Source organism: Dermochelys coriacea, chromosome 14, assembly GCF_009764565.3.
Source record: "Dermochelys coriacea isolate rDerCor1 chromosome 14, rDerCor1.pri.v4, whole genome shotgun sequence".
Taxonomy (NCBI): Eukaryota; Metazoa; Chordata; order Testudines; family Dermochelyidae; genus Dermochelys; species Dermochelys coriacea.
This window is the reverse complement of record NC_050081.1, coordinates 4781767-4809742: the sequence shown is the minus strand read 5'-3', so window position 1 is coordinate 4809742 and position 27976 is coordinate 4781767. Positions and strand designations below refer to the sequence as shown.

Here is a 27976-nt window from a genome sequence, read left to right as displayed (position 1 = left end):
TCACCATGAGATGGTAACAGCTTCCGTTTACAACTGTCTGGAGTTAGATCTACACTGACAATTTAAACAAGTAGGCTTTGTATCCCATTCTTAGACCCCTCAGCTATCCTATCTACTTCTGCCTCCATAGTTTATGGCTCTGTTGGACTTCCCATTCAAAATCCCCTACTTGCCAGGTTTTCTAAAGCACATATACTGTTTTGTTCCATTGTGCACTGGGGCCACACCACTAGAGAAGTTGCAAGGAAACAGACTGTTATATGGGATCCAGAACCACACCTATGCAGTCCCTTCAGTGCTATAGGATTTTCCATCTGTGAATGGGTAACAAATTCTTGAGGAGGGCTGTGTTAGTACAAATTGGACATTGTCAAGGTAAATTATATTTGGAACATCCCAGCCTAGATGGTGTCTGGCTTAAAGATTTGCTGATGGCTCATGAAAGATTTTTGAAAACTTACAACACAGGGATGTTTCTGCTGAGAGCAGAAATGTTCCGTATTTCTCCTCTTCTGTGGAGCCTACCTGACATGGCAAGCACTCGACCATGACCTAGAGCCAGTTGGAGTACAGAACCCTCAGCACCGCGGGAAGCATTTGCACCTTTGCCAGACTTGGGTGGTGACATCAAGAGGCCTGAGATCTGACAGCAAAAATATGCAAGTATTTACACATCTAAATTTGTGTGAGCAATTATGTGCACAAATAGAGTGTGCCTTGATGGAGCAAATGTCCTAGACTAAATTCTCCTTTCACATACACCAGCATGAGAGCACAGCACTTCACTGATAGCAGCAGAGTTATTCTGGATTTGTGACAGAGAGCAGGTCTCTGAGCCAGATTTGTCACTGCTGTGTGACCCTGTTGCACCAGTTAGGCTGGCATAAAGGGGCCATCAGGTAGGTGTAAGGCCCTCTACTTCAAGGAAAAAAACCTAGAACAGAGGACCCTACATCAGACCAGCTCTGCTAACTATGTACTGCCTCCACTGCAGGCAGGAAAAGCCCTTGCGGCAGAGGGCATGCCAGGAAAGGATAGACTGAATAAGGGAGAAGGGACCATGTTGGGGCTGGAGGGGGTGTGACCTGGGTTTTCCTACACCCTGGCAGTTCTTTGCCCCTACAATGGCCCATCTAGATCATTGCATCAGGGAGCAAGTAAGGGACAGATCTCAGGGTTTCCCTTACCAGTACCAGGGACCAAACAGGCATCCCCTGAACAGGTGAGATGCAAGCTGCCAATTTCAGTCCTTGCACCCCGTGTGATGAATCTTCCCCTCTGTCTTCACACAAACGTCCTTTGTAATTAAAACAAACTAAACAAAAGAAAAGAAAACACCTGCTGTCTGAGCAGAAGACTTAGCTCTTGTCTAGTCATTTTCATCCATCTATCTCAAAGCACTTTACAAAGGCATTCAGTATAATCATCTTCATTTTACAGCTGGGGAAAACAAGGCAACGAAAGGTGAAATGATTTGCCCAAGGTCACCCAGCAGCAGTGGCAGAAATAGAATCCATGTCATCTGAGTCCCCGTCAGTTGCCCCATCGACTAGACTTTTTTGTTTGTTTCTTTTCTGAGAGATGTCAGCAGCTTGTCATTCAAAAATAAAAAATAATATATGAGGTCAATTCAATCCAGAGTTCAGGCCTGACTGGCCTTAGATCACTTAATGGCGACATGAATTCCATTTTTTTTTCTCTTTTCAGTTGGGCTGCTGTGTCAGTCTAAACTTTCAGCCTTAATTCTGAATTCCCTTCTGTGGGATTTACGTCAGGCCCCTACCATTACTTAGTTTTCTGTGGCTGAATACATTTTGCTGCTCTCCAAAATGTGAGCTCATAGAAAAATGGACTGCGTTTCAGTCCAGCTCTGCAGCTGAGGCTTGGAGGGAGCAGGAAGAGTTAAAGGGAAACTCACAAGGCAAACCACTTTGTCATTTGTTTTTCAATAAGCTAAATAATGATGGAGGACAGTGTCATGGACAGACCCTGCCAGGGCATGGAGAACTGTTTTACTGACGGAACCTTTGGATTGGGTTTTCTGTTTAATTCTCCCAGACCTGCCCAGTAGTGCCTGGGGGTGAAAATATCAGGAACCAGCCTTCGGTGGCTTCTTCCCAGCATATCTAGAAATGGGACATCTCCAGCTCGGATGGACGCACCAAGGTTCTTCACCAGTCAGTGCTCCCAGTGCTGCTCACCACTGACCTTCTCCACAATGTTTGCTCACCTTTCCCTCCTCTCCAACTGTTCCCTTCCATTCCCCCTAACCATCTCCACTCTCCCCTTCCTTCCACTCTCTTCCCACACTAACCTTCATCCTCCCCGACACTCACCTTTCCCTCTCTGTTGCGGTCCCCATCCATCATAGCATCCTTCTCATTCTCATCTCCACACTCTGCTCCCTTTCATGCACCTCACTGAAACCAGTCTGCAAAAAATTCTCAGCCTTCTCTCTCCTCTGGGCCATTCTCACATTCTGTCCCTCTCTGTCTCTCAAGGTCATTTTCATAGATTCATAGATACTAAGGTCAGAAGGGACCATTCTGATCATCTAGTCCAACCTCCTGCACAGCGCAGGCCACAGAATCTCACCCACCCACTCCTATGAAAAACCTCACCCAGGTCTGAGCTATTGAAGTCCTTAAATCATGGTTTAAAGACTTCAAGGAGCAGAGAAGCCTCCCTCAAGTCAACCATGCCCCATGCTACAGAGGAAGGCGAAAAACCTCCAGGGCCTCTCCAATCTGCCCTGGAGGAAAATTCCTTCCCAACCCCAAATATGGCGATCAGCTAAACCCTGAGCATATGGGCAAGATTCACCAGCCACATACTACAGAAAATTCTTTCCTGGGTAACTCAGATCCCATCCATCTAATATCCCATCTCAGGGGATTAGTCCTATTTACCCTGAATATTTAAAGATCAATTACTTACCAAAATCCCATTATCCCATCATACCATCTCCTCCATAAACTTATCAAGTAGAATCTTAAAACCAGATAGATCTTTTGCCCCCACTGCTTCCCTTGGAAGGCTATTCCAAAACTTCACTCCTCTGATGGTTAAAAACCTTCGTCTGATTTCAAGTCTAAACTTCCTGGTGGCCAGTTTATACCCATTTGTTCTTGTGTCCACATTGGTGCTAAGCTTAAATAATTCCTCTCCCTCTCCTGTATTTATCCCTCTGATATATTTATAGAGAGCAATCATATCTCCCCTCAACCTTCTTTTAGTTAGGCTAAACAAGCCAAGCTCCTTGAGTCTCCTTTCATAAGACAAGTTTTCCATTCCTCGGATCATCCTAGTAGCCCTTCTCTGTACCTGCTCCAGTTTGAATTCATCCTTTTTAAACATGGGAGACCAGAACTGCACACAGTATTCTAGGTGAGGTCTCACCAGTGCCTTGTATAATGGTACTAAAACCTCCTTATTCCTACTGAAATGCCTCTCCTGATGCATCCCAAAACCGCATTAGCTTTTTTCACAGCCATATCACATTGGCAGCTCATGGTCATCCTATGATCAACCAATACTCCAAGGTCCTTCTCCTCTTCCGTTACTTCTAATTGATGCGTCCCCAACTTATAACTAAAATTCTTGTTATTAATCCCTAAATGCATAACCTTACACGTCTCACTATTAAATTTCATCCTATTACTATTACTCCATTTTACAAGGTCATCCAGATCCTCCTGTATAATATCCCGATCCTTCTCCGAATTGGCAATACCTCCCAGCTTTGTATCATCTGCAAACTTTATTAGCACACTCCCACTTTTTGTGCCAAGGTCAGTAATAAAAAGATTAAATAAGATTGGTCCTAAAACCGATCCCTGAGGAACTCCACTGGTAGTCTCCCTCCAACCTGACAGTTCGCCTTTCAGTAGGACCCGTTGCAGTCTCCCCTTTAACCAATTCCTTATCCACCTTTTTGATGTTCATATTGATCCCCATCTTCTCCAATTTAACTAATAATTCCCCATATGGCACAGTATCAAATGCCTTACTGAAATCTAGGTAAATTAGATCCACTGCATTTCCTTTATCTAAAAAATCTGTTACCTTTTCAAAAAAGGAGATTAGGTTGGTTTGGCACGATCTACCTTTTGTAAAACCATGTTGTATTTTGTCCCATTTACCATTGACTTCAATGTCCTTAACTAATTTCTCCTTCAAAATTTTTTCCAGGATTTTCCTTTAACTCTGTGTGAGTTTTCATAGCAAAACGCATCTGAGGCTGACAAATTTCATCTCACTTTGACCCTCAGACCATAAATTGGCCCAGCTCCACTTGTGACTTTGCCTGAGTTTGCTTGAAACCTTGAAACCCCACTGGGTTTTGCTTGAAATTCCCCCTGAGTTGAAGGCTTACAAATCTCAGCAAATCTTTCCCTGAACCAGGGTTGAGTTTTGAGCTGATAAAGGAACCTGAAAGTTGATGAGTTTCACCAGATTCCAGGTTTTGTTAAGAAACAGTCAACATAGTTTATCCTAGGAACTGCTAAAGTTAACTCTGGTCCCCAGACACCGTATAAAAAAACCTCATGTCCCCTACCTCAGTTTGTGGCATCCCTAACTCTGGCAAACTGGGGCAGGTTTGAGGGAAAACCAAACTTGGATTATCCAAGTACCAAAAAAACATACCATATATTGTGCTGATGGATTCAGAGTTGGACACAGCTTGCATTTTGCCCTGTACCATGAGAACCCCATTTTCCCTTAATAAACCCTCGTTAGCTTGCCTTACTTCTTACACAGTCTCCCCTTGAATGGGTGCCTATGTTCTACCTGGAGGGGCAGCCCTTGCTAAATGTTGTGATTTGGAATGAGCCGACACCACGCTGGGCAAGCTTCGCCAAGTCAGTTAGGGACTGGGGGCTCGCTCTTTGAAGCTGCCATTGATAAGAGGATAAAAAGATAATTATTTATCCAAATTTGAGTGAAACAAAAGAAAAAAAAGGTAATTTCCACTGCAGCTTCCTGTTCCATCCCAGGAAGAGATTCCATTGACTCTGGAAATTCTTACGTTTTTTCCTTATCTGTTCCTACCTCATTGTGTTTCACTCCATTCCCTCCCTTTCCCGATGGTCCTGTTTCCAGATTTAACAAGCCATAGATTATATACTAACTAGGAATGCAGTGGTGTGGCAGCTGGGCCAAGTAATCCTCTAGCAGTGCAGCCTCCCACACGCAACCTGTGAAATTGTTGCAGGCAAACGAGCTGTACAGTAATGGTCATGAGTGGCTGAGTTACCTCAGATATCAAAGTAATGTAGGACTCTTGGTATGGCACAGATACATGCCTTGCTGTGGCTGGACAACACACAAGTATAATTTGTACCATCAAAATGGCTGAGAAGTTAAATGCTGGTTGGTAACAGACTGTGAAACCCACAGGTGAGTCCACTTCATGATTTTCTGAACAAAAAGAGCTCTCTCAGCCAGGCATGTAGCTGTTTCAATCGCTTCATGCTGACTCAACAGATTTTCTAGGCTTCAGAGTGACACGTGTCCAGGTACCAATCCTGGACTCCTATGATATAGAGATTTAAGTGAAAGGGACACATCTGGGCAGAGGGCCAGCAAAAAGGTTATGCTCCACTAAATTCCTAATGTTGTCGGTTATTTTACAGTTGGGGAAACTGAAGCCCAATGCTGCTGACAAAGAATAGAGCTGTTCCTGGCTTATAGTCCTATGAACTAGAGGTCACCAAATGAAATGAATAGGCAGCAGGTTTAAAACCAACAAAAGGCAATATTTCTTCACCCAGTGCACAGTTAACCTGCGGAACTCCTTGCCAGAGGATTTTGTGAAGGCCAAGACTATAACAGGGTTCAAAAAAGAACTAGATAACTTCATGGAGGATAGGTCCACCGGTGGCTATTAGCCAAGATGGACAGGGATGTTGTCCCTTGCCTCTGTTTGCCAGAAGATGAGAATGGGCAACAGGAGATAGATCACTTAATGATTACCTGTTCTGTTCATTCCCTCTGAAGCACCTGGCACTGGCCACTGTCGGAAGACAGGATACTGGGCTTGATGGACCTTTGGTCTGACCCAGTCTGGCTGTTCTTATGTTCTGGCCACTAGACTACATGTTCCTTTATAAAGGAATATTTCTCTTTAGCTAAAGCAAGGGCGGCTTTTGCAGGGTTTCAAGGCCTGGGCTTTATCTCTATTACCAATATATACTCATTAGGGTGACAAACAGCCACCTTTACAACCAATAGTATTGTCCAACAAAAAAAGGGATGGGTATTACTCATGCTGCCTGTAAATAATGGCCAACTGTGCAGCCTCAGACATGAAGTCACATTTTGCCATAGGCAGTGGGAGGCTGGGGCTAGAGGCAGGAGGATCAGGGAGGAGAGAACTGGACACAGGGAAAATGGCACGTTTTGTCCTCTTTTTGTGTCCTGTCTTTCATACAGATTGTGAACTTTCTTGAGGAAAGGTCTTTGTTCTAGAAGTGCACAGGGTCTTGCACAATGGGGCTTTGATCCTTCATCTGGGAACTGAGGTGCTTGTGACATTTAAATAATAACTAAGAATAAGAAATGGAGAAAGAGACAGAAGAAACGATTGAGCAAAAACAGGGGTCAAAGAGCCACATCGAGAACAAGAATAAGGAAAAAGTGGAGGAAAAAATAAAATCTGTCCAGAGAAGAACCACCAACTGAAACAAAGAAAAGTGGGAGGAAAGAAAAAACCCAAGTAGGAATGGGAGAGCATGGCAGCAAGGAGAGGACTGGGGAAAAGCTCGAGAAAGATAGAAATGAAACATGAGGGAAACAAAGACACTGCAGAGGGAAAAGAGATGGTGAATGGCTAGAACAGAGTTAATGAGAGCCAGAAACACAACAGGTTGGAGAAATGTTGATTTTATTTAGTATTAATTGCAGGAAAGAACCTATAAACTGTGGTAAAAAAAACTATTATGTGTCCCAAGCAATGCCAGCTTCATGCCAGCCACCCCTTCGAAGCAGGTGTATTATTCCGAGTTCCCGAGGTATAAATAAATATTTGATTTTCCATGTCTTTTTATGATGGCATTTCATTATTTTTTACTGCTATATAGTTAAAGGTTCTGATTCCCCCAGAACAAATCTGGAGATTAGCCCAAGTTCATGTAAATTAGAGTGTAGGGGAGTGATGGAGGAGTTCTGCACCTGATCTCTCGCCCCTCCAGAATATACCTAATGATCATAATAATTCCTAGCTCTTATCTAGTGCTTTTTGTCAGTAATTCTCAAAGCACTTCACAAAGAATGTCAGCACCATTATCCCTATTTTACAATGGGGAAAGTGAGGCACAGGAAGGTGAAATGACTTGCCCAAGTTCTCCTGAGTAGCAGTCCAGTGCTCTAGCCACTAGGAAATACTGCTTCACTTCCACATATACAGAGTCATCTCTGTATCCCACTCATTGACTCATGCCTGCAGCAATTCTGAAAACTTTCAGGTGACTATACTATAGTAAAAACTATGTGTCTATTTCTCTCTGACTTTCCTTCTTGCTCCTGTCTCCTCTAACCAAAATTCAGATTAGGGGGGAAAAGGGTGTCTGTACTTTACTCAAGCTCCACCCATAAATTTCTACTAAAATGATTGGCGGTGAATTAACTGGCACTGCTGTTTTTAGGCTTCAGAGTTAACATTTTCAATTAAACTGAATGGGGCAGTTCATACTTCTTGGGCATTGTTTATGTCTGTTTCTGCAGGCTTAATTTAATCAAGTCACATTCAGAAGACTTTCTTCACCACCATAAGGGCTGGACACCTTTTCCACCACAATGGAATCTGAAAGTCTGTAGAGTCAGATGGGATTACCAAAAAGGTGCCAGGAAGATGTGATCATCTAGAATCGGCTCAATCCAATTCCTGACCTGGGATGATGAGCTGTGCAAAATGATCATAAATTTTAAACTTGTGGCCAATTCACATCAAGGTTCACTGAAGGCCGCAAACTTTTTGGTGGATCTAACCTCACTTTGGATCAAAGCAGTTTGATGTATGATTTTAGGTCATGAAACAGTGATTTCAGTGCAAAAGCAAGTGAAATTCTGCTGTTTCAACTAAGAATCAGTACAGGTTAGGGGGCTTCCAAAATAAACCATCTATGAAATTAAACAGGACAGAATATATGTATGTATAAACAGGGGAATCTTAAGTAGAAATAGGAGGTTGTATTAAATCTGTATTTGGCACTGGTGTGACTGCCAGTGGAATTCTGTGTCTAGTTCTGGTGTCCACAGTTCAAGAAGGATGTTGATAAACTGGGGAGGGTTCAGAGAAAAGCCATGAGAATAATTAGTGATTGGAAAACATGCCTCATAGTGATAGACTCAAGAGCTAATCTGTTTAGCTTCATTAGAAGGTTAAGGGGGTGACTTGATTACAGTCTATAAAGTACCTATATGGGGAACAGAAAATATGAAAACAGAGAACCTAGCAGACAAAGGTATAATATGATCCAATGGCCAGAAGTTGAAGCTAGACAAATTCAGACTAGAAATAAAGTGTAAATGTTTAACAGTGAGGGTAATAACCATTGGAACAACTTACAAGATTTGTGGTGAATTCTCTTGATCACTGGACATTTTTTAATCAAGACTGGATATTTTTCTAAAAGATCTGCACTAGTTCACACAGGATTAATTCAGGGATGTTCTATGGCCTATGTCATTCAGAAGGCCAGACTAGATGATCAATGTTTGTTCATCAAGTGTCGGGCAGAGCTAGCCCACCCACGGGGATCTTCAACTCAATCCAGTGTCCAACCAAAGACACCGAGAGGAAAGTGATTTATGGTTTTTGATCAAACAGCCATAAAAATGAAAATCACTGCAGTGAGCAACAGATTTTGTTTAAACCAGAAAGCCAAGCATCAGCTTAGGAACTAGCATTTAACTAGCTTCGCCATTTTTAATGGGTCTGAGGCCAGCCTACTCCCCAGAATGTCGAAAGCTGGAGTAGCACTGGGGAACTTTCAGTACATAAGCATTGGCTGTATAATTTGTATGGCGCTTCCAAAGTACCAACATAAACTGCAATACACCCACCCTTAGTCTGCAGTGTTTCTTAACCAAGAGGTCGGGGAACTATGGGTAGGGGGAGGGGATTCCTGCAGTGTTCACAGAGTAAAAGTCAACTATGTAAAACTGTTAGACTCCCTGAGCTTGCAGGATGTCTAAAGTTTATAGTCAGTGTTGATGTGGGCTCGCACTTGTAACATCTGTATCCAGTCGCGGAGCCAAGTCGGTCTTTTTTCCACTGCTTGGTCTCCCCTCCATGTGCATGTAAATCTCTGAAGGGAAACACTACATCATAATTTTTGACCAAAAAGGTAATCCTGGGCAATCTGTTATAGCAACACCTGCAACACACAGAGTCTTTTCCAGCCAGGACTACCGTTAATATAGTACAGGGCTTCCACTGCCCCCTCAGGGAATCCACAGACCAACGTGAGCCAATAAGCAACAGGGCAGACCCGTTTCGATCAGCCAGCAGGTTTGTATCATAAGAGACTGAAAAGTGGGCAACGTGAACAGTGACATCTGTCGTGGGGAAGTCAATTGGCAACTGCTGAGATTATAAATGGGGATCTCAAGAGAACTGAAATCAGGGTGAAATTCACCCCAGTGCAAAGGGCTCATGCAAGGTGAAGCACAGCCTCAAATCAATGGTGCACAGGAGTGAATCTCAGCTTGCTGCTTAAACACTGCTGGGGATCAAACTCCATCCTTGATCTTAAGAACAGCAGCCAAGTCCTTTGGTTTGTTTGCAGTTTTCAGCACATCTTTATTTTAAAGATGAGTTTACAGTTTGGGAAATCCTAACACTTGGGGTCTGAGAGTCCCCAGAACTTAGGATGAGTATGTCTTTCTTCCATATTAGTTGAATTTAGTGCAAGGTGATTAACTTTTTTCTGAAAGCAGCCTTTGTGAAAGCTTTTCCCCCCTTCTTTTATTAAAATTTTCCTTTTATTGCCAATACACTTTACTCTGCATACCCTATTCCTGGGCATACACGACCCTGCCAACATGCCTTACTCCTGACCTGCAGCACCTCTTTCTTTGCCAACCCAGAGCTCACATACAGTTCTTCTAATACTCCTCATTATTAACCTTCTGAACCCCCTGCACTTCCAGCCCTTTGCCCACACATGGAAGGCCAGGAATGAGGTACATTGCCTTACTCATCTCCATCCCACCATCCCATGACAGAAGCTGCGGGGTTGCAACCACCAGTTATGTCCTAAGAGAAATGTGACCCCCAGGTCTCTAGAGGTCTAACGCATTTACTCTGGCTGAGCTAGCTTTTTCATGACTTGGATAGCATCAGTAGCATATTTCTGAGTTCTCTCTCACTCTTTCTCTCTGTCAAGGTCAAAGAGGTTCCTTCACGTTTTCTGAAGCAATCTGTAGAAGGTGAGTTTGCTCAAAGGGTTTACGCAGGATGTACAAGCCCTGGAGATGTAATTGGGCAGTAGAAACACCGTTTTTATTAAAGAGAGAGAGCACAGGTATTAGCCATCTGTGTGCCATGGAATATTTCTGCAGTACTTGGGGCTGTGGTTTATTTTACTAGTGGTGACTAGTTCAAGCAACATTTAGTCAATAAATATGAGCTATGAGGTCACTCCACCGTTTAGCTGTTACCCTGTCTACACATTTCACAGCTGGATAGTAACCTTTTAACTAGCGTCTACCTCGGTGGGGAGTCTACATAAAATAAGAGCCAGGATCCATTGGTCTTGGTGGGGGATCAAGAAATAGAAATGCATGCAGGGTTTCTGAACAGGGAACAAAAATAATAGGTGGGGGTTCTCTCTCCATTCTGTTACGTCGGTGTGACTCCCAGTGGAATTATAGGACCCTGGAAGCTCTCTAAGCGATGACGCCCTTCCTGCTTTTGAACATGGAAGCAAGGAGAGCACACTACTTTGAAGGCACTGTGGTGTCCAGCTTCTGCAGTCCATTTGGAAACATGGGCCAGGACACAAATAATTCCCTTCAGTTTCCATCCTCATGGAACAGTCCTATATGATTGAATACAAAATGGTAGCCTTTCATAGGGTTATTTTTAAAAATGTATAAAATGGATCTTATCATCTAGCAGATTCTATAGGGCTCTGTTTCATTTCTCTAGAACCCTGCTGACTTCATCCAGTTCTACAGGATCCATCCATGAGGCCAGAGTTTTGATTCAGTGTATTATGTAGATTCCCAAATCCTCTCATGCCACGAGACCTGAGACCCAGCTGGAGAAGCGAGGGTCTTGCCACTCTTTGTAGTCTCTCTCCCCCAGCTAGTTAAGGCCTTCAAACTGTCCAGCTCCCCAAGGATAAGTGGTGGGACACAGATCCTTGTTAAATGGAACTCTTTATTCTGCCACAGGTGGTTGCTGCTGAGTGACATGAGGCTCTTTCCACTAAACTCCGTTAGCAATGGATCAGGTATATATCCAGAACCCCTGCAGTCATGGAGGCTGAGACCACTTGTCAGAGCTAAAGCTGGTTGTGATCATTGCAGCAAGCCCTGATCCCATGTTAGCTAAAATTGCATCTAGAAACAGTCTCAGATGGGTAGATTTCAGCTAATGCTAAGTGAGTTAGGCTCAAAAAAATTAAATCCATGAATATCTGGGCTGCAGGGTGAGCAGGGACAGGGACAGAAGAGAATGTGCCAAGAAATTCATAAGTGGAAGGATCTGGAAAGATGCCAAATTTGGAAAATACCAAAATGAGGGGAATAAAGAATGGAGCTAGGCTGATTTATGCCAGTTATGCATCTGGCCCTGTAAACCAAAGGTTCAGGGGTGTAGCTCGGAAACAAAAATGCATGAGCAGGAGGTGTGGACATGAACAAACACCTGGGGTTCAACAGAAATTGGGGCTCCTGTCCATCATCCTTCTGCAGACTGAAATGAAACGAAAAGCAAAGCCAGGGCAAAGGAGAATTCCATCGAGGGAGGGCTCTGTTCCTCCACCGTGATGTGAGCAAGGTGATGGCAAGTCCCTTCCAAGCATTGCACAGAGTCTCCGAAGAGGCAAGCCAGAAAAGCAGTTCGCTTGGACTGCTGGCAGGGTTAGAGGTGATGGCTCGGGTAAGCCTGTTGCTCCCGCCCTCTGGCACGCCGAGAATTCCAACCTGTTTCTCTCTCGCTGACGTCAGGACGGAGCATCAGTGCTGGACACATGGCACCAGCTTCTGGAGACAGCTGCAGGCCCCACCCAGCTCAGCTGGAACCTCCTAAAACGGGACCTGTTCAGTAAGCTGCCTTTTATAGAACTATAAAACCAAGAGTTCACGTATGAGGAGCTGGGCCAGTGCGTGGGAGAGGTGACCAGACCTGGCTGCTGCTGCTGCCATCCCGACTGCTGCTCCCTGGCAACGTGTGCCACCCTGCTCCTTGCCTGACCAAAGGCCCAGTGGCATTTTTTTTCCAGAAGATCAGGGACCAGATGGCATGGAGCGGAAGAGCCAGTGCTGCCTTTCCCGGACCTTCAGGCAAGATTCAGAGCAGCAGACAGACAGACTGATGGTCTGAGGGGTTTATAGATGTTCATCTTTCCAATATGTCTGATTTGCTCAAGATAAAAATGTTTCACTGCCTTTTTCTTGTCCGACGATGTTTCCAGCTGCCTAGCAATACTCAATAGCGTCAGAATACACCCCTCTGAATGGCAATGATTGCGAGAGGGATCGAACCAAGACGCCTTGTTCCCCAAGGACAGCAGAATGTTGCCCACAGCCTCCCCCCGACCCCGACAAATCTCTTGCTCTGCACTGGATGCAAGCCCTCCTGAGCACATTAGTATCAATGCAGTTAATAAAGTGCACACTTGTAATGTTGGGCCCAGAGACAAGAATAACATTAAATAACACTGCACCCACCCACTAAGAACACTGAATGTGTCACACTCCTCTGTGTCATGCTTTTAAAAATATCTTCACCGACGGGCCCTCTTTTTTAAAAATTGTATTTATATTTTTGAACATCTAACTCTGCCAGGTGGAAAATGTTTGCACCGGAGCCCAAGCAGGGGCCGGTGATGGATGTCTGCTTGTTTTACGTTAAATGGGAGGAAAGGAACAAAAAAAGTTTGGAATTACATGTTCCTCACAAAGAGGTGGGGCCGCTGGCACAGAGAGCAGCCTTAACCTAAACCGCACAGACAGATGCAAAGGGAGGTGGCTTTTGTGGCCAGTGGAAATACACAAACAGGGGCAGCCTGAAGCTGAGATTTTATGGGAGTGAAGGGATTACAGGCTGAACAAAAGGCTGGAGGATTTGGTTCTCCTGAGGGCTTCCACTTTTTGCTGTTCGTTTTGCCCAGCCCCGTGGAAGAACTTGGCAACAGAATTTGAAATGAGAGACAGGCCTCGGTGATGGGGTTAGAGCCCAGTACCAGTTTGAATCTGGATCCCATTCTAGGAGATGTCTATGGTTCTGAACTCCCCCAGGGTCAGATACCATGTGCCTATTTGACCTCATCATCTCACTACATAAAGCCAGGCCAGACTCAACTACAGTGGAACGAAAACAAGAGCACCACTCCAGTGAATGCATCCGATGAAGTGAGCTGTGGCTCACGAAAGCTTATGCTCAAATAAATTTATTAGTCTCTAAGGTGCCACAAGTCCTCCTTTTCTTTTTGCGGATACAGATTAACACGGCTGCCTCTCTGAAACCACTCCAGACAGTCACAGGATGACCGCTCAGTGTGTTCAGTTTCCCACTAACAGTTTGCCGCCCCTTTCCTGACAGGTCTCCCTGAAACACTGCTTGTCATCATCAAAGACTCTTATTTTTAAATTGCCATTTCCCCCCGCAAAAAAAATTTACATAAGCAACATTTAAATGTTACATTTCAGTTAGCAAAACATGCAGCTCATTTTCAATCTGAAAACAATACAATAAATGCATTTATTCTTGAATTGTTAATGCAATGTAATTCAATTCAATTAGGCTGTTATTGATGCATTAAACGCAAATTGAGATGGTACACCCTTAGGGGCAGGTACTGTCTCATTCTATGTATGTGCACTGCTTAGCACAATGGGGGCCCCACTCCCCTAGGCATCCAAATAATTAATACTGTTCACCTATTTCTTAGGTGAATATGAAAGACAACAGGGCTCAAGAACTGTCATCTTAGCAACTGTCTTAACAAGAGTCATCATTTACTGCCTCTGTTGAACACCCCTCTTTCTCCTTTTTTCAGTGGTCACAGCAGCCACAATACCATCCTGTGGCACTGTCCACGTCAAATCCCGCAAAGCCTGTCATTCAGGCCAAAATTATATGGCTAGGTAGGCACAAAAGCCAGCAGAGTTTCATAGAAGACTAGACTGGGCCTCACAAACTGTTCACAGAACCTCCAAGCAACAAGGTTTTGTTGTTCCCTGCTCTCGCTAGAGGTGAGACATTCCATCTCCAGGGCAGATTTAGTCCTTGGGCTTTCATTGGGGTGGGAACTGTAGGTATGTCTGCATACGGATAAAAGACCCATGGCATGGCCACGGCTGGCCCGGGTCAGCTGACGCGGGCTCGCGGGGCTTGGGTTGCGGGGCTAAAAAATCACTGTGTAGACATTCAGGTTCAGGGTGGAGCCCAGGATCTGGGTCTCTCCACCCTCACAGGGTCCCAGAGTTCAGGCTTCAGCTCAAACCTGAGGATCTACATGGTGATTTTTCAGCTGCCAAGACCAAGCCCCATGAGCCCATTCAGCTGACCCAGGTCAGCAGTGGGTTTTTTTTCTCCCTGCATAGACAGACATCACAAAACTGCCATCACAGGCTATAAGATATCCCAAGCATGTTGTGAACTACAAGGCTGGTATTCCATTATGTTAATCCTGGAGACTGCCTAGGGCAGCATTTTTATATTGAACAATGACTTTATAGTGACATAATGGGATTGTCTGGGATTGCCGAAGGAGGTGGGAAAGAGAAAGACTGAGTTATCAGAATACCCTCTCTTCCAATGCCTGCTGTAATCGCAGCACTAATTTCATTGTGTTGAATTTGACTTTCCAGGCCAGCCTGCCAGATGCTTCTGGCTTTGCTATTACCTCAAAACACGACCACAATGGGCAGTAAAAGTGAAGTAGTTCTTATTCTGCCATAGCAGGTTCTCTGCACTGAGTCTGTCCATTGCAGCTTCATGGAGCGTGTTTGCATTCCAGCCAAGTGCCAGCCCTCAAGGACTGAAATGGGAATTTGGGGTCCCATTCACTAATGTGCTATGTATCATTGCTGTCTGTTTGTCACAGGTGCTTCTAGACCTACCTCAGAACAGAGCTCAATAGTCAAATGACAGTGCTCTGCCTAGGTAGTTATCAGGTACATACCCAGAGGGGAACGCAACTAGGCAGCATTGACCGTCTTGTGGTTAAGGCCCTGGAGGTCAGGGCTTGTATGCGACTTAATGTCTCTGGTTCTCAGTACTCCCTCTAGAAAATACTAATGGTAATGCTTCCTCCGTCTGTCCTCTCTGTACAGACTCTAAGGGTACGTCTACACTGCACAGACAAACCCACAGCTGTGAGTCTCAGAGCCTGGGTCAGTTGACTTGGGCTCGCAGGGCTCAGGCTGCAGGCTAAAAAAGTGCAGTGTTAATGTTCAAGCATAGGCTCAAGGGAGATCATAAACACACATCAGGTTTCCTTCAGGGCAGGGACTGTCTCTCAGCCCATAGCACAAAGGGGCCTGCAGGTATTACTGAAATGCAAATAACGAATATGAATATTTGTCATTTCTTCACTGTCCAGTTGGGCCCATAAGGCAAAATCCTAGCGATGGCTGGCATTGTGTTAAACAAATGTTTCCCTTGGTATATTTCATGATTTGGCACCTCCGTGTGCTGCTAGAGATGAACTTCTGCCTACCACGAGAAGGAGGTTTTTATCCTGAGGGGTACAGACAAGCATTCAGATTCCAAGCGCCTGTCTACATATCCCATTATCCCTCTGTCTCGGGGCACTGGTGCCCAGAACACACACTATATGTAGCTTATTCCTGGCAGTTTGGAAACCATATGGGCCGCCCAGGCAAGCAGAGTTTAAGATGTCCCCACTGTGTGATTGCAATGTAAAGACAGATGAATAACCAGTACATAGTAAAATGGCAAAGTCACTTTAGCACCAAGGAAATGTATTGGGCTGACACCCTGGGGAGAAGGGCTTTCTCTTACTGAGCCATAGGCTGCAGTACAGGCAATAGCAAGGAAGCTTAGGCACTGTGCCTAAAATGTGCTTCCCTGCAGGCTCGAAAAGACTGCCTCAAAGGAGGAGGGTGGAGTTCCAGCTCCCTGGACCATTCAACCCTTGGTTTCGGGCAAGAAAGGCAGGGGAGCCAATTAGTGTGAATGGCAGTGGTGAGATTTCTACTTTGGGCACCTCTCCACCATTAAGACTTCCAAAGCCACCCAACTGCCATCAGATGCATAATAACTTCTGAGCAAGCTCTGTAGAGGACGGCTGATTTAAACCTATAAATGGCTCCATTACAGAACATACTTAGAAGTCCCAAGATACTCTAGGAAACATGACCAGGTCTTTACTGCTCTAATGAAATGTAACAGATTGGCACTGAAATGCATAATGTATGCCAATGCAATTGACAGCACAAACCCTGGACTGAGTTCCTCATTGGTATCAATCAGGATCTTTCTGGTTTTTAATTTAATTTGATTTCTCCTTTTCTCTTTAAGTTCCATGGTTTTTGGCTGGTGTGCTTTTGGAGTCAATTAGAGGTTGCTGGAAAAGCATTACTTTGTAGTCCCCCACAAATGCAATTAACATCCCCTTTTTAATTATTCCTTTTAAAAACTGCATGTAGTAGTTTCTGTCACTAGATGTTACTTTATATTTAAAAAATTTAAAAAAAAACATTTGCAAGATTAGTTAGTCAAAAAACATCACCATCTTTTTCCTCTTACACTGATTTCCCACACACATATCAGTCTTAATCGGTTTCATTTTTGCCCCTTGCAAACTTCTCCTGCATGTCGCAACCAATTTGTTTACACCCTCACTTCTAGAGACAAGAAGTCTATGGTCCTTTCACACTATTGCCTCCCCTGGTGAGAAGGTTTTGCTAATGGTGCTGTAGCTACCTATCCACAAGGAAATATGCTCAGACCACTTGAAACCAGGGATATGATAAAAATATGAATGTGAAGTTTAGCTCTTACTTACGAGATTATGGTGTTCAGTTCCCCTGTATTATGCTTTCTAGCATACAAAAGCTTAGCCATCTTCAGTCTAAACCTGCTTTTATTTTATATTGAGAAAAGCAACAAAGAAGAAAGAAGTAAAGTATCCATGAGAGGGCCCAATGTGTGTCTCTCTTCTGTAAGTCTGCAGCAGATCTGAGAACAAAATGGCTGCACTTACAAATGTAAAGGTGCAGAGCATGAAACAACAAAAGGCATCACAAGTATCCTAGCTATATACACTGACACTTGCTGTATGGAGACCTACTTTCAACACTTCTTGGAAGAGTCCTAAAACTCACAAGCTTAAGGCACTGAAGCTACTTTCATAACAAGCCTTCTCAGCCTTTTCCAGTCAGGTACAAATGCCTCGTGACTTGGACAGTGTAATTTCTGTCATCTATTCAACTTTAATTTAATTGTGTAGAAAAATGGTTTCAGGTTTTGTTTTGTTTTGTTTTTCCATGAGGTGATGAGGATAAAAACAGTTCAGCAGAAGGCCTTAAGCGCTGAACCTTTCCACATTTTTTTCCCATTCCCTATTTCTTCCACAACAGGAGGCTGAGCCATCAAATCAAATTTCTGACCTAATGCATGGCTGCTGCAGGATAGGAAAAAAGCAACCGAGCGGTGTATAGAATTGCCATGTTGTGGCTGTCGGGAGACTCGGCTGCAGACTAATTTGGTGCAGCTTCCTGTTTTTCTATAGCCAACTCTGAAGAGAAACAGTGGAGAAGCTAATATGAGCTTCTCAAGGCATTGACTTGCTGCTGTTGTGTTTTTCAACTGACAGACCCAATTCAACAGAGGCCTGACTATGCTTCCAGCATCAGCCACAGCCAAGGGACATGGTTAATGTCAAACCTGACGCACTTTGTTTATTGTGAGGTTGCAGTTACACAATGTACCGCTTGGTATTTCCAACTGAAGTCCCGGCCATGGCATTTTTTCATTGTTTTTTGGGCAAGTGTTTTTTGTTTGGCTTTTCAGGCCTTCATGGACCTGGGTTAATCAGCCATGAGGAGTTCATGTAACTCCCTAAGGACTGCAACTGAACATCACTTTAATCTCTTCAGGCTTAGGAGAATCACAATCTACTATGACATGAACCTGATGTTTGAAAACTAATTGCATCCCTAGTCTTTAAATACGATGATGACATTTCTTAATTAACTCCTCCAGGCCTCTGCCAATTTAGACTAAAATAAGCAAAGAGGTAGATTCCACCCCCTTTCCCCTTCCCAGTGCAAGGACACTAGCACTAGCCATTTAATTAGTCATGATGCAGTTTGGGTGGTAGGGCTCATTTCACTGTAACTTGCATCTCAAACATCAGCATCAGTTGAAGTAAATGGAGTTGTACGGGGTAAGACAGAGAGGAGAACTGAGTCTACTGTGTGTTAATAACCCTTCACTGTGCATTCAGTTTGCCCAATTGCTCCCCGTTATTGCAAATGCACACCTTGCAAAGTGCTATTGGAAACACCAGATGGGCAGAATTCCTTACACACAGCACAGCTGTAGATAGGACTGTCCTATTGTGAAAAGGTCATATAATGTGACTGATTTAATCTAGCGCATTGTGTTTGCTAAGGGAGCAATATTATACAGGTGAGGCAGGCCCTGATTAACTGGTACAGTTAATCAAGGTACACTTGGCACAGAACCAGGGTTGAGGGCGGTAAAGTTGTACCACTTTCATGTGTCTCCAATTCTGGGGCCAGCCAGGGGCCAATCTAGTCTGCAGTATAACTTAGAGCAGCCTGGGGACTTCCTATATCCTACACCCAGCTGCCTATAGCCCCAGTGGGCCATTCTTGCAGCCAAAGCACAGCAGAACTGTAGCCATGCCTCCTTTTCTCCAGCCCCACACTTGCAATTGTAAATGTAACTCAAGAGCTTCCTCCTGCAGGACTTGACTTTGTTTCTCCAGGGGAGGGGCAGAGAACCATCTTGAAGGGGACATAGCTCTTAGCTGGATGTTCCGCGTCTGATAGAAGGCCGCTGAAACATCCCAAACGTCTCTTTGAAATTGACGGGGGACTATTCCCCATCTACTTATCGCAGTTTTACATACAAAAGCCCATAGGTCTTACCCTGTGTCATACTTTTGGAAAAGTCCTGAAAAGATTGAACTCTGGCCTATTCTTCAGCAAAGCGCTAAGCTGAAATGCAGGAAGAAGGGAAGTGTTTAGTTATGCAGAATACTGAGAATCCCCTGCCCCACATTGCACAAGGAGGGACAGCAAAGCCCCTCTATCCCACCAGGGATTTCCTTTTGGTGGAGCAAATTCTACAATGCACAGATCCTCCGGCTTCATGGCTCCTTTGCCCAGGGTTCTTTTCACTTTCTGCATCAACAGTGACAATGCTAAAATTACACTGCATTGCCCGTTTCATGGGAAGATCTCAGAGTGTTTTACAGGCGGTGAACCTGAGACACAGAACGGGAGCTAGAACCCAAGTCTCCTAACTTGCAGGTGTGTGCTCAGACTAGAACGTGCTAGAACATCTGTTCAAGAGATGGTTAAGAGGAGGTTTGATCATGGTCTATACATTCATATGCGAGGAGAAGAGTTCCCAGAGCAGAGGGTTCTTTAATCTAGCGAACAAAGACATAATGAGCCCCAGTAGGAAGCTGAGCCTAGACCAATTCGGACTAACATATGGAACATATTTTTAACTCTGAGGGTAATTAACCACTGGAACAAGTTAAGAAGAGGTCTAGTGGATTCTCCACCATCGCAATCTTTAAATCAAGACTTGGTGTCTTTCTAAAAGATCCACTCTAGCGAAGCCAGAAGTTATGGACTTGAAGCAGGAATCACTGGATGAAATCCCCTGGCCTGTGTTATGCAGGAGGTCAGACTCAGGGATCATAATGTCTCCTCTCCTTAAAATCTCTGAAGCTATGAAAGGCCTCCTTTAAAACATGCTTCCTCTGGGAAGCTTGCCTGAGATGCCTTGCCCAAAATCTCTGCGCACCCTCCCATCATCCAATGCATTAATCTGTGTGAACCACCATGTAGGTAGCTTCTATCAGGGGCCTTGTCTTCTGTAACAAGCATGTGGTCGGTACTTAATCAATAATAGGGGTAAGGCCATGCATATGATGGAGACCCCTGCCAGACTGTCTGCTCCCCGCACCAGGCATAGCCATGTACAGCAGATGCTTACTCCAAGCATGTCTGTGTGGGAGGAGCTGAAAAAACACGTTACTACCCCATGTTAGTGAAGAAATGCTGCCAGCTGGTTCCATCACTAGCACAACATCCACAGTTTAATATTATATGACACTGCTGCAGCTCGGGGCTTCAAAAAGGACAGGATCATTGGCTAATTGGATTTCTGTTCTCAATTAGGGCCGAGGGAAAGCCAAATCCAAGGCTGACATAGAAAGCTTTAAACATCTGTAACAACAAGTGGGTAATTTATGACCAATCCATCGAGTCGTTTGTAATCTGAATGCAGGCTTTTACCTCAAGATGCCTACCTTTTCCCATATGTGCACGGATTTGTTTCACAACATAAAGGAATGCAGAAGTTTTCAAAGTAAAATCTCCATTCCCGCTCCCCCATTACAATTATGAAGATGATACCTTGGAGGATTTGGGTTTCAGAAAGTGAGCACCAATCTCTTCCTGCTCTGCGATGGAAATTGGAAATTTAACGGCAGGCGTGATTATATATATTTTGTGGTGGGGATGGAACTCTCTGCAGCTCAGTTGAGAAACTCCAATCGGTTTCACCTTCAAATCAAACCTAGATTTGAAACTAGCAAGCAGGTGAAATATAAAATTGGTGTTGGCCACATGTTGCAAATCAGAGGCTAATTAATCCAGCCAAAGATTTGGAGTCGATGTTCAAGCATTTCCACATGACATTCAAGAAAGCAGCTAACCCTGGAAACCCTGGAAAAAAAATTAGGAACCAATTGATAGGAATTCAGATATCAGCCATTGGATTTTCCCCATAATGTCATGACATAATACAAACCAGCATATAACAGATTTCAGTAACAACATGGGAAGGGAAAAGTAATTCTTTGTAATTTGGGCAGGAGACATCATGCTGGCAACTCTGCCCTTCTATTAGAGGATCTCAAAACACTTAACCAACATTAAGGGCTAAATTTTGGCCTTAAACCACCTTCCTTAAACCCACCTTAAACACCTGTTGTGCTACAATTAAATACTGTGGGTGCACTCCCCTCCATCACCACTGGCTAGTAAGGATGGAGATGCGGCAAAGGCCATACCGTCTCTTTGGGATGGGTAGTGTGTCTAGCAGCACTGGCCAAGGGACTACCTACACTAGAGCTGTGGTCAGCCCTTGCATGCAAGAGGAGCCCCTTGCACTTGCTGGTCATGTCCTAGCCCTAGTCAGTTAAGACATGCAAGGCCTTTTTAAGGTATGAAGGAAACATCAGAAGTATTTTGTGGCTATATGGTATGGGTAACTGTCTTGACAAAATCAATGCAAACAAATCCATAACAAAGGCAGAAACTGAATCGAGGAGTCTAGTCCCTGCAGGGGGTTGGACTAGCTGACCTCTTGAAGTCCCTTCCAGTCCTACAATTCTAACTACATTCCCTCTCCATGGGAATGTAGTTACTTACTCATTGAAGACAAAGCAATACTCATCTAATGAAGGCTTTGAAATATCTGGTCATGCGCATGTATCAATCAGCTGGTGGAAGGGGAATTTAGATAGAAAAATACTATTGTAACCAAATTGTTCAGTCTTTAAAGAGACATAATCATGTTAGTTTAGGGTCCTAATGCTTCCTTAAAAATGCTTTAATTTAATGTGGAAATACCTTCTGGATAAACAGTTTGTAATATTAAAATGCACTATTGCTGAGAAATAAAACAAAAATATAGTCATATGTCTCTTTAAGTGCGACATATCAACAAATCACTAGATAGTGTTCTAGCACTCCGCCTACTGGCCTTCCAGCAGCAGCTAATGAACAAAAGGAACAGAGTCTATCACCAGGACCTAGCTGATTAGTCTGGTGTACAAACAAGGAAATGAAGTAAGTGATGGACAAAATTTGCACACACAAATGGGAAAGTTAGATGAACAGCTGCAGATTTGAGTGTGCAAATGAGAGTGAAAGCAATATTCACCCGCACAAAAACAAAACTGTTTTGAACATGTCTCTCTTATGTTTTCCAAACTGTGACTTTGGAGCCCCTCAAAAATTCAGCACAATCCTCTCTCTCTTTTGATATGGCTGTTCCTTTAGCTACCAGCAGGAGTAAGCTATTATCCGCTGATGGAACTGCCAGTGGAGGGGAATATGATACTTTCTGACATGGTGCTACCTTGCTTCAACAAATAAAGGTGTGTAAACTGCATTAGCACAGCATTACCTTTTACCTTAAGGGCAAAAGACTACATTATTTAAATACATTATGTCAACTGAATTAAAATCTTGGTTTATATGCATTTGCATGGCACATTTACATACCCATAGGGCTAAATAACACTCAGTTTAAAGCTAGAGTAACCCCAGCAGCTTTATCAAACCAACAGCATTGCTGCAGATTCGGAAAGCTAATGATGCTATTCGAGGCTTAGTCAGAATAGAAATTGCCCCTTGTTATGTTAGACACAAGCTATATAGAGATCAGACAATGCAAAGTATTAATATGGCCAGGTTAGCTCCTGCATGCATATGCATTCACTGTCAAATGCTAGAGTATCACTAAGTTGAAAAGAAAGGACATGAGAAGCTGCCCCAACTTCAGCCTTTGTACACAGGCTGGTTTCAATCATATTCCTGCACTGTCTATGGTCAATGTCAACACAGACAGCCACAACAGCTTCCCAAAAGGCAGTGGTGAGGGGTGGGGTGATGTTGTGGCCAAACGCTCATACATTAGTATTCAGAAGTGGACCAGTGTGGTGGGGAGCACATGCTGCATCTTCTGAAAGGAGCTGTTCTTGGTCATCATTTCTCCCGCCTGCCCAGAGGCATTTTTCTTCCACAGTATTTGGGATCTCCAAGCAGGGGGCTCAAACCGACTCCCAAAGCCTGTGGCTGAAAAGCCACTGGTTAGGGCAAAGTCTGTACACTTCATTTTCCAGGCACTACAGTATGAGGGCAGTTAGGCTGATTGCCAGGGGCACAAGATAGCAGCACGCTGCCAGGCAACCGCATATTATTTATGACACAGGTTTTAATAATTCGCTTCAGCAACTGGGGAACTCCCAGCAATTTCCACCCGCAGCACACACCAGTTTTTCAGTGGTGACTATCTTTGCGGCCCACAAATATTTTCATTGAGCTGAATCAAACTCGGGCATACAAACATGAGTGGCCAGATTTTCAGCTGGTAAAAATCATTTAAGACAATGGAAGGAAATCATTTTAGACAATGGACGGTACACCAATTTACCCCAGCTGAGAAGGGGGTCTGCGAGATTATTGGTTGGAATATTTTCAAGTGTCCCAGGTTCTTTCCTATTTGAGTAGCCCTTCATTTTTATTTTCCTATAATGTGCAGCTTGACCAGACACGGGAGGGTTGAAATGCTCCATTTTCGTTTGGCACCGTTGCCAATAAAAAAAAAATTGAAGCTTGGTTTGTGTGTTAGCCGCATGATTGTGAAAGGAACTCCAGGGATCCCTGAAGGATTCCAGCCAGTTCTCCCAACCGCCACTGACATGGAAGGGGGGGAAAGGGTTTCAGAAGCAATGTAAAGAGCAAATTGAGCTGAACCAACAAATTTTGGGGGTTTCATGGCGGGGGAGGACCCACAGCCCTCCAAGCAAAGTGGCTATAGAATGTTGATGCAGTGTAAACACATGATTCCTTAAGACTTCTCTGAGTGTCAGATGTTCAGCATTCAATGCCATTGCCTCCAATTTAAATCATTTTTAAAGAAGTGCAGAGAAAGGTGATGAAAAGGCCTAATGCCATTCCCTGGTCTGAAAAACACAGCCCACTTGTACACTGTGGTCAATTTTTGCATTTTGGCGAGACATCTCGTGCAGGGTTATGCTGGAACCTTTGCTTATTTTTTAAAAGTGTAAGTCACCAGTGAGCCATAAAACGAGAATATACTTTTCTTTTGAGGATGATTCTGGAGGAGTAGCATCTTTTTCAAGAAATGGGGCGTTGCCCACCTCCTTTCATAAGGGGGTGTTCTTTCCAAAGCTGGGTACAAACTCAAACCTTGGATCGGGAAGCCACTAGGTTTTGTGGCATCGGCCCCTTATTTCCACTTCTCTTTGAAACGGTGGTTTAGGGACTTAACACTGTTTCAAAGGGTCTATCACAGTTTGCATCCACACTATGCTGGGTTTAAACTCTGCTGTGATCAGGTGAATTGGGGTTAATTCTCACTCTAGCCTCATGGAGCTCAGTACCACTCCATGAGGTCAGAGCAAAGTTTTCAACACAGATCTCAAATGCACTGGAAGTTTGGAGCTGTAGGCCCTGGGATTGGATTTAATGTATGTAGCTGATTGATATTCTTATTTTTTTAATTTCTGGATTAGTACCTACGGGTCTGGGAAAGCCATCACTCCAGGATTTAAGACCCTATTTGCTAGGCCCTGTTCCCCCACATAATGAAAAGAGAGTTCCAGCCCAAAAGAGCTTACAATTACATGCCTTTTCCTCTCCCATAATCTTTAAGACAATTTTTAATTTTGCCAGTCAAAGAGCATTCTTCCTTTAATTCAAAGCAGTGAATTAATATATTTCCATCACAGGGCACTGCAAAGAAGCAAACTTCAGAAGTGACCGCAAACATGAGATGGCAATGAGATCAGGAAACAAGGTAAACATTATAATGAAACATTTAAATAGGTTTCTAGAAGGAAAAGCCAACTCTATGTGCATCATGTACAAAAAAATTCTAAAAATAGCTAACATGCTGGGTTTATCTTAATGATTTTATCTGTGCTGAAAAGCTAAGTGCCCCCAATCTAATGCATCCCCATTGACTGGCTTTGACTGATCCAAAGTCCACTGAAGTCAATGGAAATACTCCTGTTGACTAAAGTGGGGGTTGGATTGGGTCCTGAAAGAACTTTTTTTTCAATGATGAATGGAATCCATTTTATTCCTGAGTAACCATAATGCTAGCCCTTCAGAAGTGCATTTTGCATCCTAAAGGGGATGGCTTAGAAATACGAGCGTCGGATTTCGACATACCTACCCTGGCATCCAGCCTAGCTTAAGATTCCTGGTAGAGTAGATTGAGCTCTTCAGACTTTCCAAGAGAAATAAACTGAGTTCCATGCAGTTTACTCTATGGAGGCCTTTCAATGATACCTGTTTGCTCTGCCTAGACTCTAAAGGTGCCATGGCACATTGTACAAGTAAACAATGCATAGATCAGTAAATGAGCCTCTCCAAAAGTTTAGCAGTCTCCTTCGGTTTTCGTTGTGGTTCTTCTCTAATCACCACATCTGCTTCTGCATTGCATTATTCTCTATTATGCTCCCTGTATGTCCCACCCTATGCCATTAAAATCAATGGCAACACTCACACAGACGTTGTGACTTTTCCCTCATTGTGCAGCTTGGGCTCAAGCCTGTGAAGTGCTGGGAGCCCTCAATTCCCAGAGAAGGCAGTACAAGTTGAAGCATTGGCACTCCACAGGGTCAAGCTCATTGACTGTAAGAACCGGAGTTTCCAAAATACACAGCAGTGACCTTACACTGCTCCCATGGGTATAAATGACTGTACAAAGGCCGGGCAATGGGATCTTCTTATTGACTTCAGAGTGAGTAGATTTAAGGCAACACTGAGCACTTCTTTGAAAATCCCATCCTAAACCTCCCAGGGCCAGATTCTCTATTGCTCTACACCAATGCCAAATTGGCATAAAATGCTACCCATTTGGAATGGTGCACTCACTTTTCATTGGAATAAATGACTGTGCAAGGTACAGACCAATGGAAACTTTGGTGGCTACCTGGTTCACGGATCAATTATTTGTTTGGCAAAGCTCATCAGTGTCAGAGTGCACGGCACAATTCTGATGCTACAAAATATATGTACTCTCACAAATAAGAATATCCCTTAATATAAGCTGTTTGACTAACAGCACAGTGCTAGTGTCACTTTGAAAACAGTAGCGCACAGGTATCTAGGTAGAACCGCAAAAGCAAACTCCAAATATCTGTGAATTTTTGGGTCACTATTGAAAAGCTCTGCAGGTTATGTCAAAAAAAAAATCCTCATTTCTTTGGATTGCTCTAGGTTCCTGCTGCCATTGCATTAGCCTTAATAACCTAAAACAAGAGTGGATTGCCTCTTTTAATTCAGTATTTCCTTGCACTAATAAATTGATTGATGGATTTTAAGGCCAGAAAGGTCAGCTATGATCATCTAGTCTGTCCTTCTGCGTAACATAAGTCATAGAATTTTCATCAAACCCTTAATTTCTGGTTGAGCTACAGCAGATCTTTTTTAGAACAACATCTAAACGAATGTCTCTTTTTATCTTTAAAAAAAACAGATGAACACATAAAAAGCATCCTTTTGTGATGCTGAACTTCTAGATTTACTCTCTGGAGAGCGTGTGTGCATGCTTGTATTGAAAGATAAGTTTAACAATGGTGTGATTTCAATTTTTCTTCCTGCTTATGCAGAGTTACTAATATCCTGATTGGAACCAGATTTGTGTGAATTAGAAGTCGAAATTGGAGCAGTAACTGCTGTGCAGAGGATGTAAAGGGAATAAAATGAATGGGGTATTAACCTTCAACCACTGAATATTAATCAGTGTTTCACAAAAAAGAAAATACAGAGCCTGCCACACTAAATATTTTTAGCACTTATTGACAGACTTGATTTCCTCTCTCCCTGGGTCCATTTGCTTCCATGGACCAAAAAAAGGAACATAGAAGATTTTCGGGGGGAGAAAAAATATTATATGTTTTTAAATACTGTATGATGTTTGTGAGTTATGCAATATGGAACCCCTTGTAACAAACAAAACACCTTATCTGAAAAGCGATCTGTTCAAAGGATCATTTCTCCAAGCCTCAAGCTAAACAGTAATCTAGACTGGAATATGGTGAAGCCCTCGGAAATGAATGCACGATAAAGAAATAAACTTCCTTTAAAAATAAACTTCCCGTGTGCCGAAAGGTAAAATGCAACTGAAAATCAGCCTAATAAAAGAATTGGCATGTTAAATAAAGACATTTTCTGTGCACCAAGCTAAAGTCTGTTTCATAAAATAGCAGCATCTTCTGAAAACAAAGTCCTGTTAAAAGATTTGCTGGAATAATGAAATCTGGCTTTTCATACACTGATAACTTACATCTAGCAACACCCCCATTAGGTAGGTATTGGCTATTGTTATTCACCACAGATGGGGCAAATGAGAAACAGAGGGCCTGATATTTAAAGGTATTTGGGCACTTAAAGATTAACATGGGCACCTTCATATGTACCAAAATCCCAATGATTTCAATAGAATCAGACAGTTAGGTGCTTTTGAAAATTCCAGTAGGTATCCATCTCCTTCTTTAGAGACCAACATACCTTTAAAAATCTGGCCCAGAGATCCTAAAAGTGTCTTTTATATACTAACTTCTGGATACTGACTGAAAATACATAGGGTTTGATTTCCAGAAGTGCTGAACGATGTTAGAGGCCATTTTTTATCACTTAGGTCTTAGTGAATTGGCGAAAGTCACATATAGCGAAAAATGGCAGAACTATAAATAGGACTCAGGAATTCTTGTTCCGTATTTGAACTGCTCAGCAATAC

General features: G+C 43.4%; 1 long non-coding RNA gene across 1 annotated transcript in view; it reads right to left on the bottom strand.

Annotated features, from left to right (window-relative positions):
• LOC119843224 overlaps positions 1-27976 on the bottom strand; it is a 98694-nt gene that overhangs the window by 13151 nt on the left and 57567 nt on the right. The window contains exons 7-8 of the long non-coding RNA XR_006275768.1: positions 20721-21138; positions 19324-19392 (exon numbers count right to left, since the gene is read on the bottom strand). This is a non-coding gene — a long non-coding RNA (uncharacterized LOC119843224). The remainder of the gene's footprint in view (positions 1-19323; positions 19393-20720; positions 21139-27976) is intronic.